Raw genomic sequence first — 18940 nt, forward strand, 5'->3', positions numbered from 1 at the left:
TAAATATCATGCTATCAACAGTGAAAAAACATCTTTGTATAACCAACATGGTCACAATATTGAAAGTCCAGCAATTTATACAGTTACACCACAAATAGTATGTACTAAAAAATACATTTTAAGCATATATTAAAACAAGTTCATGACCTTACAAAAGCTTCCTATACATAGGTAACATTCGCAAAAACAATTTAGAATTTTAAATCACAATTTGATTATTTTCATATCTCTTTCTTCAGCAAAATGATTCTACCAAGCCTACAGGAATAAACCACAGGTTTCTGTTGGACAGGAGTGAGAAGTTACATACCTGCACTGCTCTGGGAGCTTCAGATTTCTGCCCAGTACTGCGATTTGTCACACCACCATACCAAGCTACAGGACGCGATTTCAGAACTTCATATCACACTATATTATATTTGTAGTGACATACCCTCAGAGACTTACTGAAACAACACTAGATTCTAAATCTTCATGGAGAAGTGCACTACTTATAGGCCAGGAAGAAAAGGGGACAATTCAGTATTTCTATGGTATTCAGAAAAAGGAAGATTACCTTTAGTCCACACCACTCTGCATTCCCGGACAGAATCAGCGCAGGGTGCTGGGAACACAAAGTCCCTTTGTAATCACTGGTCTGCTTCTAATGTGTCCGAGTTAGAGAAGTGACAAAGTACTACAAAAGTTTCTGTCATCAGGTGTTCATCCTGGTGCCACAGTCTTCAGATAGTTCTTTGCCTTAGCTTCTAAGGGGACATGGAATATGACTACCTGAACAACACTCCTAGCAAATACCTCTGCTCATAGCAAATTCTTTGCTCACAGCAGTAAGTCTTATAAGTAACGAGCTATACCAAGCAGCATACATACTTCATATGCTTGAATTTCACATCTGAAACCTCTCTATTGTATTTCAAAATCTTGCCAGGGAAGATTCAATGGAAACCGTACAACCTTATTGAAACTTTACTGCACAAGGCTTTATATATTTTTATATATGGTACATTGCACACTTGCTGTATTTAACAATGGGCCCCAGGAGACCGCCTGTATTGCATAGCTTAAGGTCACAATGTCACAAAAGCTCATAATACAATTTATACCCACCTTATTCTAGCACATACTTTTCCCACGGTGCAAAAGTAGGTTCTATCTCCACAAAGAGAAGTGAAGATTTGGAAAAGTTAAAAAGTGGAGTTTCAGAACTTTAATTTCTTGTTTCCATTTCAGCTGACCTTTAAAGACAGTTCCCTGTCAAGTTTTGCCACACCTGAAAGGTATAACTGTGACACCTAATGTTTAGTATGTAAAATGTTTTAAACACCATTTTATTAAAAGGAATGGAATTTATTTCATTACTGAGATGAAACTGTCTTTGCTGCAACACAATGATAATATTTCAAAGTTCTGTGGGTTTTCTTTCCCTCAGCAATGTGGAAGAATATTGGAGGGAAGAAGAGGGGCAGCAAAAGGGTACTTAAGAAATAAACATTCTTCAGAGTCATTGACCCAGTAAAATATAACAGCTGCTAAAGGATGTGACTCGCACTGTATTTTATCACTTTTCTTCAATGCAATGAACACTGGTCTTAGCATTTTTACAATATTTAATTCTCCTTCCATATAAATTTGCTGGTATCAAAATGGGATTTTTGTTTTATTTTTTTTTTTCCTGCAAAGCCTTTGAGTGAAGTTAATTCATTTTGCTGGAAGTTCAGAAGAAAAATATATAACAAACTCTGTTTAAAGAGTCTCCAGGACAATAAACCAGCTTGGTTTTATCACATGTAATTTTCACAGAATCCTAGAAGAAAAATGGTGTTTTTCTTCTTTAGCTACTTACCTGCCTATTTTCATGTCCCATGAAATTAACAAGAAATGGGGATAAATCCTGGCTTTTTGCAAGATTCAGTGCCAATAAGTTTATTCTGTCTGAGGAGTTTACTAGGTGGAAACGTACCCTAAGAGAGACAAAAATGCCAAGAACAAAATTCCTTAATAAATGTCCTGGCAAAATTTAGAAAGTAAAATATTTATTACATTACAGGAATTAATTTTTTCGTTTGGTTGGTTGGGTTTTCTAAGATTTGCTATTTTAGCTTCGTGTTAACATGCCAGTTCAGATCAGGAGCCTGCTTTAGAAGGGTATTTCCTAATGGCCCTATCTGCCTTGGTTCACATTCACAGAGTGGTTTCAAAACCAGTGTCAAACCCAGTTTTGTTACATAGTGCTATTTAGAACCCCTCCAAATCACTTTGTCATTTCCTCTGTCTCACGTTAATTCTTTTAGTTTGTTTCCTTTACTGGCAGCAAAAGAACTGCAGCAATCAAAACTCAGCACTGCCTGACAAATATTCACAGCAGGGCATCCAGAACAATTTCTGATTCCAGAAAGATACATAATAGTAATAGTTCAGGTGACCCATTTTTCACTAGCCTAATCTCAAAGGATACAAAACTAAACTGTCATTTCAAGAAAAATTATCTTCATTTTCAAGACATTTCTTTTTCTCATTACAATCTACTTTTTCTAATTTATTAATTTATTTTAATGAAGAAGGACCAGGGGGAATGAGAAAAAATAAAATCACTGCAAATAATGGTCTACTACTAATACATGAGGGCTTTTAAAACTGCATTATTTCAAAAAAACCCGCTGATTTTCATTTAAGTGTCAGAGCATTCACCCTCTAATGCTAAAACGTAAAGTCTGATGAGGAATGCTTAGCATTTTTTAGTCTGTTCTGTGCTGAAGGTCTCATCCTACATAGCACATCCCAGGGATGGTGTGTGATGGCCCATAATATTTCAAACACAAAATCTGCATCACAGGAAATGGTCCCTTCTCTGCCCATCTGCAGCCACCACAGTCCCTCATGGGCTGGGGGAGGTGAAGAAAGGTTTATTTAAAGCACAGACAGCAATACCATTTGCCCTACTTTGCTTTGTTTAGCCCCAAAGAGCAAATCAAAGATGATGATGATGTGACTGTAATACTGCAAAAAACCCAACGCAGATGGCAAGATTTAGAGTTACAGGAAGGTTTGAAGGGGATGGAGAAAAGATAATAGGGAATAATTTATCCTTCAGTAAGGAAAAATTTGTAAAAATTTTAGTAAGGTTCCAATTTAGGAAAGCATTTAATCATGTATGTTTCTTCAAGTGCATATATATTAGGCTGAACCAGGTGTTCCATCTTTGCAGTGAGGTAAACATCCTTCAATCACAGCGTAAGGGTGGAGCAGCAAAAGAATTTATGCCATGCAATCTTGTTATATGTAAAAATTGCTGAAACTTGTAATGGTTTTAGAAGCCCTATGATTTCACAGCATTGCTGTCTTTCACAGACTTATGAGATGCTCAGCCTTTCAACTATCAACCTGAAGAAGGTTCTTCCTTTATTCCAAAAAATAATACTATCAGAATCAAGTCACTTCTACACTCTAGTGAAGAGATTATCCTTATAGAATTTGCTGACAGGCACCTGCTTCAGTAAATATTTTCTGAACCACTCCAACCAGGTCATTTCAGTCTACTGTAGTCCTTCTCCCATGCTGTTTAAGGCCACCATATGATTTGAGGAGAACATGCCAGAACGAAAGTGATACCACTACACCAGAGGAAACAGTACCAAGCATTGACCTGGTTGGGGAGTAACACTGATCAGAACAGCAAAGGCACTTCAAGGGAATTCACCACTCAGCATCCTGGTGCACCCTGTTCCAGGGCAGAAAAAACCAACATGGCACAGTCCCAAGGGGTGAGCAGCTTGAAGCTCCTGAAGCAGAAAGGGGGAACTGCTTTGTTGGATTTGAAAAGGTGGTGCTGAATGATTCCTACCCACTTCCACCAAGAAAAAGACTCCCCTTCTTTCTTAAATGTAGATCCTATGTAGCAACTCAAATTCCCCAAAGGCATAGGCCTAAGTAGTTACTGCACCAAAAGTTCAAAAATCCAAACATCTCCAAAACTGGATTAAAACTCAAGTCTTTAAATCAGTGTTATGACCTGCTGTGGTACATATGATATGTTAGGTCTCAAGGTTTAGCTCTGACAGCAGAGAACCCTGCTGCAGCGTGCCGAAGAGGATTCCCTGGATAGGAAGGGAACAGTCCCAAGTGCCTGCAGCTCTCCAGCTCACCCACTGAGAAGCACAGATTGCTATACAAGGTATTACTGCAGAGAAATGCGGGTGCCCTAGACTGGATTAAGGAACTGGAGAACAGATTGCAGACTATGCTGTTAGAGCTGTTTCCTTAAATCACCCTCACATTAAACAGAAGATGTGGGAAGGAAAATCTGCACTAAAATCCATGAAAAGACTTCTTGCCATTTGGTCCTTCATGCCAAAGGGAGAGATGAGCTCCAGATTTGTATGTTAGATATTTTTATTTTATAAAGCTGGTCTTTAATTAGCATAATAGACTAGCCACAGCAAGGGATGCTGGAATGAGTAGTAAAGTGTCCCTATCCAAAATACACTCATATCAAAGAAAGAACAGATGGCTTAATAAAAGAAACTATTATGCAGCACAAGAACTTTCCCCAATATTATAATGATTCTCTTTATTATTGGAATTATTAATTTCCTGGGAAGTTTGTGATCAAATCTAGTTAAAAAGTTGGCTAAGCTAAGCACTCATTTCCAACAAAATCGTTGCACCTTTTTACTCAACTGATTGAAAGCCTACTGCAAGAATAAAACCTGGCAATATTGTTCTAGAAGACTCTTCCAATTTAATGTCATAGCTTTGATATAGCAGTAGAGAAAGGTGGCTACATTCACTAGTAACAGATGGAGAACAGAGTCTTACAGTAAATTGCTTGTGGATGATCTCTTTAAGGAATACCTTGAGGATAGAAAAAATGGTTATTTCTAGAGGCTGTGCATTCAAGTTTGGCATAAGCCTTGTTCCTGAAAAATCATCATATTTGTTTCACCAATGAGACCTCAGTTCAAATGTTTAACAGTTTCAGGTCTTTATTACCACTTTTACCATTAAAGTAGCACTCCCTAGGATTTAGAGACTCAAAATGAAATTTTCAACTTTTTCCAAAACGATCAGGCAAAAATAAAATTTATGAAATAGCCTATTAACTTTCACACAGAGGTGAAAATGTAGTTCACTAGGAAACTACCTTTTTAATCGTTAACTTTCCTTCTCACCATCTTTTATTTTATTCTTCAAATCTAAATGAAAACCCTGAATAAAGATCCCAGGAACTCTGCTGTATTTGTTACAGAAGTAAGTATATTCTCATATTATTACGAGACCTGAACAATGCCATCATACACACACACCTGTATCTGCCTGGAAGCCTAAGAAAATCTTGAGGTGTCTGTCATGTAAGTTACCTAGGAGCTCTCACTTGCTGCATGAACCTGGCAAGATCATCTCTCAAATGCATCCATTGAAACTATTGATTGATCCTACATTTACAGGACACTAAGAATATAAAATTAGAATAGCAACTCCTAGATGCCCACTTCATTTTTCAATCAACAAGCCCCTCTAAGGAAGCAGACTGCAACAAAGAACAAAAAAAGCAGGATACCTTCTTTCTCATAAATCTTAACTTTCAAATGTATCCAATGACAAGCAATATTAACTGTACTCCAGTTTCCAGTTTCCCAGCTGCTGAGGTTCTCAGGAATTAAAAAGTCCCATGAAGACACAAAACCCCATCAAATATCACTTACAGATAAATGTAATGCAGCAGGTGCAATGAAATAAATTCCAGTAAACCGATGCTGTAAAGTACTTGCTATCTTTTAACTTTTCATCTGGAAAATCTGTATATGCCTAGAACTATCTATTGTGTTACTGTGTCCTGCCTATTAAAATAAGAAGTAACCTGTAAGAGTGCTGTAGAAAGAAGGAGTTTCTGACATTGCAAACCTTCCTTTGTCTTGTAAAAGGATGAAATGGAGACCAAAAAGATGCTTGGTGAAGGAAGAAGAAAAGAAGCATCATATTATTTGGGGACATAAATGCCTCCTGCCCACCTGCAGTGCAAACTCATCCCTGCCCTGTCCTTCATGTTAAGACTCTCTTTGCCCTCTTGCGACTAGGAAGGACAACTCAAGGTTGAAGGAACTTTTCCACTGGATATAGAAAACTGTCATTAAATTGTATAGCATGAATCTGTATTTTCCAATGGAAAAACTAATCTAAAGCTACTAAATAATTAGCTACAGATGTATTAGACTCTGAACTCATCCCACAGTCTGGAAAACCCTGAACACTTCAATAAGCTATATTGATTTTATTCTATCTCAAGTATATCAAACTAAATCTCACTGATATCAAAGGTAAAGACTACTTTTCCCCTCTTATTCAAAGTACAGAATGCTTCTGCCCTCACAGGTACTGAAAAATTTTCCTATTTATACTGATTTTGTTGTTGTTGCTCCCTTGCATAAAAATTGTAAATACAGGATATGCACCATCTATTCTCAATTTATATATAAGTAATGAATTACAATACCCAGCCCTCTACTTAAGATTGCTTTAAAATGTTTCTAAAGGAAAGGCAGACCAGGGTATTTTAAAAAATTGAGGATACTGTCAATTTCATTAACACCTAGCATTTAGTAAACAACTGGTAAAATGCCTTAGAACATAAATTACCCAAATCAAAGAGAACAAAAAAATACATAATAAAAATTAGAATAAAATAGTCAGCTCTGTTGGTGAACAGTTCCGAATAGGAAAAGACCAAACAGTGAAGATTTACAACAAGTATAGCAGAACCTTCCCATAGCAAACACAGTTGCTTGTACTCTGCCTGCTTTCCAGGCACTCGTAGAAAAAGATGATAACAATTCAACTCTGTTTTGCTTTTTGATTTCCTTTCACTTATTTTGCCAATTTCTAAATCTTCTTTTATATACTTCAAGAACACAACAGTGCTGCTCTTGCTTTGTAAATGCAACATATTTGAGGGAAAATTGCAAGCATATAAAACAGAAAAATATCTAAATCTATTAAATCAAGAAAATAAGAGAATATATGGCTATATAAGAGAATATATGGCTATGTAATTTCATTTTCAATTAATGGTCTGGTGTATATACTCATTTTTCTATGGAAGATAAGAAAAATCTGTATTAACAAAATAAATTTTTATTATCATTAGGCTTTCCTTATTACCTTTTTTGTACAAAACATCAAAGGAAACCATGGTAAATCTAGTAATACAATCTTCCAATGAAAGACAGACCTTTCTCTGTATCAAATCAGCAGTGGTCTACAAACTCAGGAGGAAAACAAATAAAAGTTTTCCTAGTGAGTTAAGAGTACAAATGTTAGCAACTAAAAATAGCGTAAAGCAAACTGTGTTCTGAGACTCCAAGTGGGCTTCTGGGAAGCAAGTTTTCTTTTTCCCTTTTCTTTCCAATTATACAGATAAACAGAAGTCTTACTATAAGATGCTAAATCTCAGATTTACAACCTTCAGACACCATAAACATTGCCAGCTAATCTGTATTTAAGATACAAACCTGGGAAACAGCAAGACTACAAAAAAGGATGAGCTGTTAATAACATTTTCTTGGGAGAAACTGAGCAAAAATAGAAACAACAACAGAATGACTCTGAGGTCAAAATACAACTTGTGGTTCAATGAATGTAATTTCACAGATCCAGTACATGGAATCTGTACTGATGGCTACAGTATTATGCTGAAGCATGTGTGGATGTTCCAGCTGGTGGTGTTGCACAGGGGTTAGGTAGATTATATCCCAACAGAAATGAAAGTCATAAACAGCCATTTGGAAGACAGTGGCTGCAGAGGATTCACTTGAACTATCAAATAACCGTCATCAATTATTACAGAAGTAATTGAGTGCAGTTCCTTAGAAATTACCACATACATTAAAAAATTTGAATTAACATAATAAGGTATCAGCTACAGACTGACTAGTATAAAATAAAGTCTAGAAATACCCAAACAGAATGGAAACAAGTCTAATACAGGTATTTAAGACTATGCTAGCTCATAAGCTTTAGGAGGCACATGTAAAAATATTGCCCTATATCAACATGGATACTATGAACTAAGAAGTTCCTTCTATAGTAACTGAATAGTCTGAAATGTTGGTAGAGTCATTTTTTTCCACTATTTTCTAACTTATTTTGTCCTAGGTATAGCATATTTTTACTGCAAGGATTTCAGATTATATGATGACAACTCAGCAGTGCCCACTTTTAATTTAAGATCAACAGAAAGCATGGAAATTAAATTCACTACAGTGGACCACAGTAAACATTAATTCTACATTATAACATCTGTGAACTTTATAAGTAAATGTTGTCATTAGTAAAGGTAAATTTCTGTAAAGGTAAATACTGATTTTGAAATGTTTCACCAAACCACATTTCTTTTTGTAATCACAGTCATTACAGCTCTAAAACAGGAAGTTAACAAATGCATGCAGTTCACTTGTCTTTGAACACAGAGCAAGTCACACCTAAAACTCGGGACCATTCTAAGTCCAAGTCCAATACAATCTGTTGCAGTTGGACAACCCTACCCAACTCTGTTTATCTCCTTTGCAGTCACTTTCGAACCATCAATTTAATCTCTCATGTCAATTGGGCTTTTATTTTATTTTTTAATTCCCGAAATGCAACCATCGGCTACCTTCCTGCCCAGACTGTTTCCCTGAGATTTTCTTCCCAAACTGAATGGTGTTGCATGTCTTTCTAGTCACGCTCATTCAATCTTAAAGCCTTTGCACACCCAAAATGACACATCCCATAAGGCATTAAACTCTAGTTCTTTGGAAGTCACTAAGAAAAGTCCTTAAAGACATCAGTGGAAGCACTACTGTTTGTCTTTCCACACTCTGATGTGACCCTGCTCTGCCCCCACCAAGAAGAAAAAAAGCCATCTCAGAACTCTGACATGTCTGGTAGCCTGCCTATATCTAACAAAATGTTCCTTATAGACAAGCATGGTAAAAACCAGACAACTACATTGGTACAGTCCCTTACACCGCCATCTATTCCACAGCACTCTTCCTCTCTCATCTAAAGCAGTCCATAGTATTTCTCTGCTTTTACTGCATGTAGAACTCAGGTAGCTCCAGCTTTTCTAGAAATGTAACCTCTGTCACCAAGGCTCAGATGCTTAAAGGATAAGTGAAAATGAAACTCCCACAATGCCACCAGTGCAGCAGCACCACAGATGTCTTGCTAAATGAAATCAATACTCCTACAAATGCCATCAATCAGAAATACAAAAAGAATAGAACCAAAAGATGACACCCTAAGGCTCTTATTAATGAAAGCACATTAACATAAAGCGGCAGCTGAACAAGTACAGTACAGGATACTTCAGTTAAAGAGGATTCTCTTGAAAACTGTTCTTGGGCTTCAATGTCTATATGAAGATAAAGAAGAATCTGGATAATGTTCTTAACATATTAGAAAACTTTTCAGTAAAAATTGCTAATGAACCCCAAAAGAATTTTGAAGCAGAATTATAATCTTAGCAAATGAGAATCCAAAAGAGAATAAAGTTTATCTATCCAAATTAATGGCATTTGAAAAAAGTAGGAAGAGAGGTGTTAGTACAGTGGAACAAGACCCTATTATGCACCATAATCAGACGTCAGTAAGCATTTTGTTGCTTTACATGCTAATTTCAATTTCTAGAGCAATGTTTTATATGTTTCGACATTTAAGCTGATGCTATACATTTTAGTTATGAGTATCAGAACTGAAAATTAACCTTTTTTGACAGGCTATTATTTAGAAGTTTAATTCCACAACCACAAGTGAACCTGGTTTGGATACAGCTGCAGGTTGGATGGAGAGGGCATTTAGCAGCTTTTCTGGCATATGAACAGAAGAATGTACAGCTTAGAACAGGTAATCAAACATCCCAGCAAAGTTCCAGTCACTTCAGTGATCCCCTTCACATATTTCATGGACTTCAAATGAGTAGACTTCAGGGAAGTCAAGTGACTGCAACTATTTGTGTGCTTGTAGGATCAAACTCCACAACTGCAACAAGTTCAAGTCAGGGTAATTTGGTGTTTCTGCTGGTAACTGTGTACTATTAAAAAAATAAATATCCATTAAAATATCCCAAAATATTTTAGCCCCCCCTATTAACTAAAGTAAGCATGTGAACTGACAAAATACTGCTGACATCCAACTATTTTGCAAAAGATCTTGTCCTACTTCACCAATACTTTTTATCTTCAGTGCTAAGAGAGTTCATTCTTATTTGTAGAGAATGTAAGAGATCTGCCCCATACGAGGGAATGTCTTTTTGCTTTCTATGTTCTTTGAGGATGAGGGTACATGACAAACCTGCAGGAAGCTGAACAGTGTTACTCAAAGCTTCAATTGCTCTTTTTGAGCTCCACTTGAGAGGAGAATAGTTTCCCTCTCCCCCTTACTCCCTGTTAACTTTATCCTGTTTTAATCTGAGTATTGAAATCTGATGTCTATGGATTACATATAATTAGCTGCCTACAGAAAACTATGGTTCAGTTTTCCTGATATTATAAAACATTGATGATGTTGATTTATAGCATTACACAATGAAAAGGTAGCCTGAGAGGATGGCTGAGTGGCATTTTAATTTCATACAACAAAGAAAATTCTAGGGTGCCAACAGAGAGAAGTTAAATACAAGAAAATTATTACCAGGCATGGAAAATTGTTACAGTACCATATCCATTCACACAGCACAGATACAAACTTATAAGAAACTTGGGTTTAGTTTTATGCAAGTACTTGACAAACTTATTTTAAAATACAGTGTTCAATTTATGAACTATCAAAAAAATATACAGTTATGACATTCTAAAAAGCTGCAATCAAAAGGCTGTTTAATGCTGAGGAACCTACACACTGTCTTCTTTAGGACTTTGCAAAGGCATTGGAATGAGAAACTAGTATATTCTGTTAATGAAAAACATACTTGATATGCTATTGATAAAATGCTTTTATAAAAATATTAGGTCTTTTATTATTTAAAAAGAAACACCAAAAAAACAACAAAAAACCCCACTGCTGTGACTGTAGCCACTGTTGAAAATTCAGGGTCTCTTTCAGTGTTCAATAAAAATGGTTTTAAACCACAGGCCTTAACAAGAAACCCTAACATCCTATCATAAACCCTTCATAAACAAGGAAATTACTAAAATAACTTTTGAGGGTAAATCTAAGTATAGACCCTCACAAAGTAGTAATACCGGACTGCTCACCTTATTGTGCCAGCAAGAGTGACCACACTGAAACATTTTTCAGAGGCTCCTTCCTCCCGGAGCAGTCTGCTAGCTAACGCAATCTCTTTCAAAGTAACACACCACAAAGCTGATGTCTTGACTGGTGGTGGCCATAGACCCAGACACTTCCCAGTTGGCAGTACCGTTTGCTCCACATACCCTACCATAACCACCATGCTCCTATGATTTCCAACTATGCATTCTCAGCAGTTTGTGAAAAATCAGAAAACAAAAGCAGCCACACAAAAGCCTCCATGCTTAACCTCTTTCTCAGATGATGTAGCAACAAAACAACTTCCCTAGGCTACCTGACACTGCAACAGCCAGCTGATGGGACTATGGTGATTCTGGGCCCTCCAAACAACCCTGGGGCAAAATGCTGGCAGCAGGGAGGGAGGACACAGCCTCCACAGGCTTTGAGAGGACTCTTGGGGGTGATTGTCCCAACTCAGTGCTTTCAAGCTCTGTTTGCACAAACAGCAAACACGCATTTTTACTATTTATTTCAATAGCTCTGAGGAAACAGAACCATTATGGAAATGTGAGCTGGATTCCATCTCCAAACAACCAGGAGATGCCAGCTAAGTTTCAGTTCCAAAAACATTTTATTGGCAGTGGTTCATGAATACAGCTTGACTGACATCTCAAGCTGAGCTTGTAGCATTGACAAAACAACAATAACAAGAAATCCTCAAGTGCTTTACTTTTAAACAAGCATATCCCAGAAGCACTTGCCTAAACTAAACATCAAATGATATATTGCTGCACACTCAGATTCAGGTTATTTCATCTTTCACCTTAAAAAAATAATGCAACTTTTCCTTATGGCATATGCAGAACTCAAAAGTAGAAAACTGGTCTACAGTGATGGCTTTTGTATTCCTTTTCTGCCCATGTAAGAAAATAGCTTAAGTCAACCAAAAAGAGTTAATCATCCTTTCATACATCAAAAGAATCTTCATTGCATTATTCAATACTACATCTCAGAAAGAGGTAAATTTACAGTAGATGGTAAAAACCAGTGATGGCACATGCCCCAGGATGTTTTGTTTCTGAACCTAACTGGAAGTCAGAGGAATAGAAAAACAAATTCAGAAAGTGTAACTTTAAGAATTTAAGAAAGAGATAGAAGAGATGATAACAAAGCAGATAAACTTTTCAGTTCACATAAAGTCCAGATAAATTTCTGGCTTAGTATGGAACCTAAACTTGTTCAAGCTTGGATTTTACTGAACTGATATATGTACAGATATATTCCATATTGTTCCAAGCATCCTCTCTAGGTCACCATTACTGAGGTATACATTAAACCATACCCTTCGGTACCAGCTACTCTTTAGGAAAAAAGGTTTCAAAAGTAAAAAATAAGACAACTGGTCTCTGCAGGAGTCCAAGAATATCCAAACAATTTTTTCCATCAATTCAGCTGTGGAGGCAGTAACCTCAGTTGGAAAAGCAATGAACAACATCTCAACTGCAATAATATTTTACAGCAATTATCTGTGTATCAAGAAACGGGAATTATATTTCATCCAAATGCTGTAACTTGCAGGGATTTGGTCCAATTTGGGAGGAGTGAGTCACTTTTCCTCTTTCCCTTCTGAGTAACCAAAATGAGAAGTCTTCCACTTGTCCCTGTAGAGAACCACAGCATTTCTTAATCTCACTGTTTTCCAAGGCAGAGCTGTATTGCTTTGGTAATGCAATCTTAGCTGTTCAGGAGGGCTGCAGGTTATGGAGAGATTTTTCATCTCCTTTGCATCTTACAGTGAAAGTATTCACTCTCCTAGCAGATACACCTAATGTTATAGCTGCTCTCTTTAAATTAAATGTGATTCTGTAGTATGGGTAGTCGAATATGTTTCCAAAAAGCTCTAACACAATTTTTCTCTGCATATAACAATATTAAGGGAAAACTGCTTTCATCATTTTGGGACACTTCTTTGTGTATCATTATGAGACTTATTATGTTAATGTTTTGCACTGAAGCTCTAATCCATCAAGGATCTCTAGAGTGATACTGTAAGGAAAAATAATTAACTACCAGCTAAAAGCATTAAGGTACAAGGCAAAAATGAGAAATTCTGGGAGAACATTCTCAAAAAAATTAACAAGTCCATTCATATCAATTGAAGAAGCAGAAATTAAGAGGTTTTTCTCTAGTGTCCCACAAAATAGAACTTGCACCATTTAGAAACATATCATTGGAAGGCACGAAAAAAAACCCCAAAACCTCTGAGGATTAAATATTAGTGTTTCTGTTCTGTATTTTATAAATTATCTCACCATTTCAACACTGATTAGATCAGTAAAGACACCACAGCAGTAAATCAAAGCTCTGAATGAAACAGTAGTAGTTAGGAATTAAGGATCTAGGGGGATTATGAGATTTTTAGTACCCATCAAGCTTCTCAAACAACAACAAAAAAGAAATCACAACTTCATTGTTTCACATCTTTTCCACATTCCTTACAAGGACAAATATTTTAAATAAAATAAAATAGCATAATCTAGAATTGAAATAGAGTTCAACAAAACATAGAAAGAAACACGCATGTTTTTAAGATTGTACCAGAGCATTTAAACAACTTGCAGAGGAGAAAGACTTTGCAGAACCACTAGCAGTTTGGTCGTTTATGCTTTAAAAAAAAATATATATACTAGAACACTTGCAATGATTAGAGTAACAGACAACTGAAACTACTGTATACAATGTATACAAAAACTGCTCTGATTCGGACACCTGCTGTTCTGAACTCCACTGACATAGTGTGTACATGATTATGAGTTGTTTAATTGAATAAAGACTGGTTTATAGTAGCAAAAGAAATGGTAAATAATTATGCTCATTTAATTCACTTGGGATTCAGCTTGTTTTCTGCTTCCTTGATATTAATGAAAAGAAATCCAATTTGTTCTACATGGCAAGATATGTAATTTAGATGCTTATTAACGCACAGTTCTGGGAGCAGCTCTCTGAGAAATGTTGTCTTTAAAATGTTTGCTTTTTAAGTCAAGGAAGTTATAAATGTAATAAAACAACATTTTACATCAAAGTATATCAAAATTGGAAACAAACATTGTTTCTCAGTGCAAGTAGGCAAACTTGTAGACTTTATCATAACTTGGAAAGAGATCTTTGACAACAGCATGATTGTTACAATATATAGAACAATACAATATTTTATAACATTTACTGTAAACCATGCTTAAGCAATGTGATAAAAAAGCCCTCTTATAATCTGTAACATTTCACAATACACACTGGACACACAACAACCACCTCCTTGGAAAAAACATAGCTTTTAAATAATGAGGAAGAAAAAAAAAAAAGTAATCTAGTTTGTTCTAACCAGGACAATCCTTTATGACACTGCCTGTATTCTTGCTACCTAAAGAATACTTCCAATTTTCAAATGCTTCCAAACATTTTTGCTGCATGTGTAGAATTAGCGCTGCAAGCACTGTAAATTTTAGCTGCACCACAGTTTTAGACACAGTGTGGCAAAGCGTTATCAAATTGTACCTTGAAATTAAGCAAATGGCAAACAACTACCATTGGAGATCCAACTTGCGATCTACCCAGCATAAGACAGAAGAATATCATGACATGAGAGTTCCTGTGATCATACACAGCCTCTGGCCTGAAAGTAACTAAGTCCGAGGAATCAAAAGAAATAAGATTTCTTTGGCTATGCTTAGTTCACAACTTCAAGTTTTATTGCTAACTTTAAGAGGAAAGGGAAGATGCATTGTGGAATAAGAGAGGAGAAAAAACAAAGAAAGGGAGCTCATTCCCTTAGATACACTCAAATACCATGCTAGGTGACATCACAGATGTGAGAAAATCAGTGTGATATGAAGTACTTAGTCTTGTTTGCAAGGCAGTTAGGCACGACAACAAACTTTTCTGACACAATCACATCTGACCAAATTAAATGGAAAACATGACCGCTATTTAATACAGAATTCTGACTGGGGAGAAAGTTCCCAAAATGCCAACATGAAGTGCAAGTCAGTGAAGCACTAAGTCATTTAACTCTAACTTCCCATTCAGCTGACCCTAAAAAAATTGATCTGGATACAGCAAAAGCTGAGAAAAGCTTCACAGTCCTATTTGGTGAGGCCCCATAACCTCCCTAGCAGAACGATATCTCCAAAAAGAAACACTGGCCTGTCTCTGTGGCTGCACCACTAATGTTTCTAGACAGTGTGGTCCAGAGAACTGAAAGGCAGGAGAGACAATGACACAAGTTCTAACTTTTTATAGAGATGAACATTGACTTAATTAATCCACACAGACCATTTCATTTTGGAATAACTTGAAGTAAACACATCGAAAAAAATATAACCACCACTATCTCTGTTGCTCTGAGGGACAAGAATAAGTGACAAAATTTCCTGCAGGGTAAAACACTATTTTTCCATCAGGTTTGTTTTTTTGGTTTTTTTTCCCCCATGAGAAGGATGGTTCCTCTTATTCTTCTCAATTAACTTCTGTAGATGTCATGCACACATAGCATGCCTTTCAGGAAGAAGAGATTCCTGGAGCTTTGTACATTGCCAGTGAGAAGAACATTGACAGTATTATTACTGTCATTTTTTTGGTATCTATTCCAACAGACTTTCAGCTCTCAACAAGTGACCAGGCAGGCACATAGATCACATCAGTTTACATATGATCTTTGTGTTGGACAATCAGTAGTTTCCTTCTACTCTCTATTTTAATGTACTTGCAAATTACAGATACACCATCAGAACTACTTGATGTCAGTGTATTCTTAGTTTGCTTTTTTGGTTTCGGTTGTTTGTTTGGGGGTTTTTTGTTTTGGTTTTTTTTTTTTTTTTGCGGGGGGGGGGGGGAGGAAGTATTTCAATGAAGTTATATGCATCACAAGGTGAGTCTGTTCTTCTCCCCAAAAGCTGTTGTTTTCAGAGGGGATTCAAAAGAATAAAGATTATAGGAAATTTCTTTTTTCTTTATGCTCTTGGGGGTCTGTGCTTGCCTACTATTTAACTTTTCTGATTCTGTCAAAATTTCCCACTTACTACAACAGAAATTTTAAAATGGGCGTTAGCCTCTGCCATACTATGCTGCCAGCTGGGATCTCCACTAAGGCTTTAGGAACCCAATAGCAGATGTTAAGAATGTGGTATCATCATCAGGAATATAAATAAAAATTTATTATAGATTAGAACTTGTTTTCCTTAAGACTTCCATAAGACTGAGGAACCATTTAGCTTCCACTGTGACTTCACACTGAATACTAGAAGTATTCAATAGCCACAAATTTAGTTCCTAGAAGAGAGTTCCGCTACCATATTTCTCCATTTTTTGAGCTTAATTGAAAATGTCACATTATTCAGCTCCAGATGCATCACAGTCTACACCCTTCCCAAGCTTATATAGTTACTGAATGTTTTTTGAGCAATTTGATCCTTAAAAATAAATAAATAAAGATTACTTACATGAGGAAATACAAGGTCCACGGGACACAGGCATGGACTTATAGCACAAGTCATTGTTGATAACCACAGCTAAACCCTACCACTGCTCACGAAAAAGGGGGGAAAAGACAACTAATATCTTCTGAGTGCATATGCGTATATCTATGTATCAGTAGTTACTATTTATTTCTGTTGCTTTCTAGCAAAATTATATATTTACAGATTAGGATGGTTTACATCACACATATTACTTTTTCCAAGGTCATAATTTAGCTATCATTAACCTAACTGAGCAATATTTCAGAGAAAACGCATGTAAAAAATCTAACCGGTCATGCAAATGAAGCAATTGCAGAGAAGGAGATATTAAAGGTATGACCACCTAAACTGGGCACGAGACTTTAAATTGTTCCTGGGTTTTCTTGGAATTGTCTTTGGTTTCTGGGTTTCTTTCAGTTTTCCCAACATGCAAGTAAGGACTCTCTTTTTCACAGAGTGAAAGTATTTCTTAGTATTTTTTGGCTGTTCCCACAGATATTTTAACAAAGAGCTTCATTGCACAGATCAGAAAGTTTACATTTATTTACATTTTTTGTTCATTTGTTTTTCTGGTGCCATATGGGATATGAATGTCATTGCTAATCGCATTCACTTTAATATTGGACTTCATGTAATTGGAGTGCTGCTATAGATTTTACCAGATTCTGATTCACACTCAGTTCATTACCTTTTAAAGGCTGTGTACTCCCGTCAGTTGTGCACTGCATTTCATGGAGTTTATGTACACAAGCTAAGTTGTGTATTACTTGCAGTAGAGTGGGACCTTGTTATTTACGCCCCCAATTAAATCCATTCTCCTACACATCTGAATGCAGTCTGCATCCAACAAATGTCCAGAGGTCACTTACTCTGTTTGGAAGTCATGCCAGGCCCTGAATACTAACCTCATTAGGTTTTCGCTTGGGAAGGACAGGTTTATAGTCAAGTAAGCATATTTTGAAACAGAGGAGGCCTCTGAACACATGCTGGATCAGGCCTGACCCCATCTATCTGGTCCAGGTGTTCTCCTCTGTGACCTACTACTAGTTGACCTAGTGGTTCTCCTGTGTGATCCCGCACCAGTGGGATCAAAATCATGGCTAGTTTGCTCAGTACAGGAAATTCCAAATTAGTACTGGACAGTTTTTGCAGAAGTAATTCAAGCACACTAGCTTATATTTACATCAGCAAAACCAGATCTACACTTTCCTTGACCTCCTGCACAACACACAACTTTCATGCTTTCAGGAGGGCATCCTTGACAATCCACCAGCTATCCTGGGTCTCTCTAATCTCCAGGGCAGCCTCCCATACTTAGCACATATTACTTGCCATCAGACCTCCCTGACTGTTGGAATGAGAAAAATCTCTATCTATTGCTCTGAATCCATAGGTTTTTAAATTACCTGATTAAAGAGTCTAATTTTCAATGGAAGCTGTAGTCACTGGGAGAAAGAGGGAGGAGGGGCAGGAAGCAATCACAAAATTCTTTCCCCAAAATTCAAGACTCTCTCATTTAAAGTCTCTTTAAATAGGTATATGTTTACTAATACATACATGCTTCAATATATGCAAATGAAAAAGACCTAAGACTAAACACATGGAACACTCACATCAGGTTAACAATTAAGTTAGTGTATTTCTAGAAACTGAAACATACCATCTTGTTTTTAACCTGTGCTACAAACTTTTCTATTTTGTTTCTCAAATTCCATTCTATTCCAGCTAATTGTCTGGTCTGCTAGCTGCTAATTAGCTGCAAGTCAATAACTGAAGTTTCTGTAAACAATATCTGGATTTCAGCTATAAAGCTATGAAAATTCTTTTCCACTAGCGCACCTTACAAATCCTTCCAATTAGCTGCCTTTTGTCCTGATTTATTCCTGTGGGATGAATACTTACAGTCCTGAATTTTATTTGTTGCTGCACATATATAACCAGGATTATCTTCCAAAAGCCTATTTACGCTTTCCTTTTATAAATCATGTCTAATCTATTTCCACTAGGCTGGTTGCCCTTATAATGCTAAGTGATTAGTATCTTGAACACTGTTTCATAATAAAACTTAATTTGCAATAATTAGAAAGAAAAAAAAAAGTTACTTGGATTTCTAAAGGCATTTTGCTTGGATGGTAAAATAATGAAACTGCATATACATGTCTTCTTCAAAGTAAAGATCCAACATACAGCCTCTTCAAAAACAA

The 18940-nt window shown here is 36.4% G+C and overlaps 1 protein-coding gene across 1 annotated transcript in view; it reads right to left on the bottom strand.

The window, feature by feature from the left end:
- The window catches only part of CLSTN2 (calsyntenin 2), a 389890-nt gene that overhangs the window by 152885 nt on the left and 218065 nt on the right, over window positions 1-18940 (bottom strand). The window lies entirely within an intron of this gene.

Source organism: Falco biarmicus, chromosome 13 (assembly GCF_023638135.1).
Source record: "Falco biarmicus isolate bFalBia1 chromosome 13, bFalBia1.pri, whole genome shotgun sequence".
In the NCBI taxonomy this organism is placed as follows: Eukaryota; Metazoa; Chordata; class Aves; order Falconiformes; family Falconidae; genus Falco; species Falco biarmicus.